Source organism: Myotis brandtii, unplaced genomic scaffold, assembly GCF_000412655.1.
Source record: "Myotis brandtii unplaced genomic scaffold, ASM41265v1 scaffold952, whole genome shotgun sequence".
NCBI classification, from domain to species: Eukaryota; Metazoa; Chordata; class Mammalia; order Chiroptera; family Vespertilionidae; genus Myotis; species Myotis brandtii.
In genome coordinates, this window is record NW_005371930.1 from 717151 (window position 1) to 720279 (window position 3129).

Below are 3129 nucleotides of genomic sequence, written 5' to 3' on the forward strand. Positions count from 1 at the left end.
GGTGGTCCTTGCGGGGGCCAGTGTGCCCCATGGAGCTCTAGACGAGGCTCCAACACAGAGTTCAGGGTCATCGGTGGCAAACGGCTTCCTCCAGCGCGAGGCGGTGCCAGTGGGACTCCATGGGGTCTTCCCAGACACCGCTGCGGGCCTGGCGGAGCGAGGGGCGCCTTGCGCAGTGGGGTAGAGGGTGGGGCGCTCTGGGTCTCGTGAAGTGGAGGGGAGAAGCGCCCTGTGCCCAGAGATGGAGGGGGTGTCAAACGTGCCTGGCAGAGGTGAGAGAATCCTCACAGTGCCCGGGGAGGCGTGGGATGGGCGTGGGCACCGTGCCCGAGCCGCTGCCCAGCTCCGAGCTCGCTCTCTTCCTTCCCCACAGAAACAATTTCCTGCTCCCCGGGCCCAGGGCGCAGAAGCTGCGGGAGAAGTTACAGGCCGCAGCCTTGCTCTCCCAGCCTGAGGACTTCGCTGCTGCCCGGGCTCCTTCCCGACCCTGCAGGGGGTCGCTCCTGGCCAGGCTCCAGGGTCCAGGCAGGGTCAGAATGCCTGCGGGGCCACAGCAGCTTTTGTTGCCGGCTCTGCGGGGGTGCCTGAGTGTCCCCCCACCCCCAGAGGGGTCAGCTCGAGCCTATGGCACTAGAAGACCCTGACACGGGGTCACTGTACTCATAACCCCATCTTCCTGCCAGGGCCTGCCCCCGCTCAGAGCCAGATGGGCCTGGCTGTCCTCAAGCACCCATGACCACTGCCCCGAAGAAGGGAGGCCTCCTGGGCCCCATCCCAATGGCTCTGCCTGTCCCCCCCACCCCCACCCCGACCGGCCTTGGCATTCCCACTACAGTGTCCCTTGACGTCACATCTCGCCATTTCTGTGAGCCAATGGAAACTTGCCTGCTGTCATAAATATATATATACTTTTTATGCTATTGGTAAATTCAAAAGTTCCTCGCGTGCCCTCCTCCCAGGAAACTCCATCCAGGTTGGGTTGGACTGCCCAGGAAAGGGGGAACAGGCCGCCCTGGCCAAGGCTGGGCGGGGGGCCGCTGGAGCAGCTCCCCAAGAACCCCTGCTGCCCACTGACCACCTTGGAGGCTCCCTAGACCCCCATGGCCTTGGCCTTGAGTTGTGCTGCCCCCACTCTGTGACACACGCGTGCTGGGGGAGGGAGGGCGGAGGGGGACACCAGGCACATGCAGAAGCCTCCTGAGGGTGCTTCCCGGGTGAGAGTCGCACTGTAGCCTCTTCTTTCCAGGGATGGATTTTTTCTTTTTCCTGAGAGAACATGCAGCCTTAGAAAATGGAACAGAAACGTTTCCCAGTTCATCTTTCCATCGAAATCCTGACCGACTTTCACTTTCCCCGGCTGCTGACAACCAGCAGAGCGGGTGACTTCACCGAGGGTGTGCGCCCCTCCTCCTGCGGGGGATGGAGGGGGTCTCTGGCGCCCAGTCAAGGGCCAGGGTCAGGAGCTGGAAGTGCAGGCATCCTGCGCCCCTTCCTCCGAAAAGGCCGGCTCTCGGCAGCCCAGACTCGGAATGCTGCCCCGTTCTAGCAGCACCGCGCGGACACACGGCCTCTCTTGTCTGGCCCGGGCCTTTATCATCATCTTCGCTGCCCTAAGCCCCCGCTGGACATGGGTGTGCAGTAAGGAAACACGTCCCCATGAGACCAGTGTGTCGGGCAGTTCCACAGCCACAAGTCCCTGCGTGTCCCCTCCTGTGCCAGCCACACCAAGGAAGAGCCCCACCCTGACACCATTATAAACCCCCTCCGCCCCATCGTTCTCCTGGATGGTTCAACTACTTTAAAAAAACAGATTAAAGACATTTGTGGTTCAGCAACTTTGGGGGCTGCAGAGCCACCAAAAAAAAAAAAATGCTTCCAGTGGTCGGCAAACTCATTAGTCAACAGAGCCAAATATCAACAGTACAACGACTGAAATTTCTTTTGAGAGCCAAATTTTTTAAACTTAAACTATATAGGTAGGTACATTGTTATTAACTTAATTAGGGTACTCCTAAGGCTTAGGAAGAGCCACACTCAAGGGGCCAAAGAGCCGCATGTGGCTCTCGAGCTGCAGTTTGCCCACCAAGGGACTAGACTGAACGCAGAAGTGAAAACATCGTAGGTGCCGGCCCTTTTAATACCAAATCTTGTTTTTCTGAAATAATGAGCAAGCTGGGTAACAACTGAATGGGGATTTTGCAAATAAATATATGGTTCCTATTCTCACGTAAAACCATCCCCAAACGCAGAGCCTAGAAATGCTGCATAGCACGTGCACGCGCGCGCACACACACTCCGCATCCAACAACCACACTGTAATCTATTTATAATCACTTTGCTAAGCACTCGAAATATTATAACTAATGTGATATATGTTTTGTGATTAAATGGGTGGATTAAAACATTGAATTAAAAAAGCCACAAAGAAAAAGAGATTATCTTCCATTATGCCACTTCCAACTTTTGCTCCGTGGGTACAAATACACATCTGACAACTGTGTCATTACAGAAGGCAGCGACTAGATGCCAGGATATTAGCTTGGTAATTTTCACCTGAAATCATGGTATAATCAGGCCGCCAGCTAACCTTTTTATTAGCTCATTTTTTTTTTCTCACGCTTACACAGTCGTAAGTTAACTTAATGCTGTTTCTCTCCTCCCAATTATTATTTGGTAAAACAAGGAACTGGGTGAGTCAGAGCAATAGTCGTGAACACACACTCTTTTTAAAAATCCCCTCTTACTTGGCGTGGACTGAGAGAGAACGTGGTTGCACGCTCGGGAATCAAACACCAGCGCTTGGGCGATGCCGTTGGGGGCGGTTTGGGTTGGTTTTTAAAGTCTTTTCCTAACTCACTATCATCCCACATGATTGGGGTAAATGGTCTGAGAGGAGAAGGCGAATATTTGCTTTGCCGACCAGTGTTCTGTGTTATGACGGCCGGGTTTCCCGCGGAGCCGGCCGGGCCCGTGGCCCACGCGGACCCGAGGTCAGATATGTGAAAACTCAGTCACACGGAGCTCTCGCCAGACCAGGATGTTTATAGGATCGGCCTCATACAGTTATTTTTTCCTGATTTCTCCCAAGATCTGTCTGTTGGGAATGCGGCGGCGACTTCCTGCTCGGCC

The 3129-nt window shown here is 54.8% G+C and overlaps 1 long non-coding RNA gene across 1 annotated transcript; it reads left to right on the top strand.

Moving 5' to 3' along the window:
* The first annotated feature begins 6 nt into the window (after positions 1 to 6).
* Positions 7 to 920, top strand: LOC106724743. Its single transcript, XR_001360584.1, has 2 exons — positions 7 to 272; positions 374 to 920. It is a non-coding gene; the product is annotated as an uncharacterized LOC106724743 (long non-coding RNA).
* The last annotated feature ends 2209 nt before the right edge of the window (positions 921 to 3129 follow it).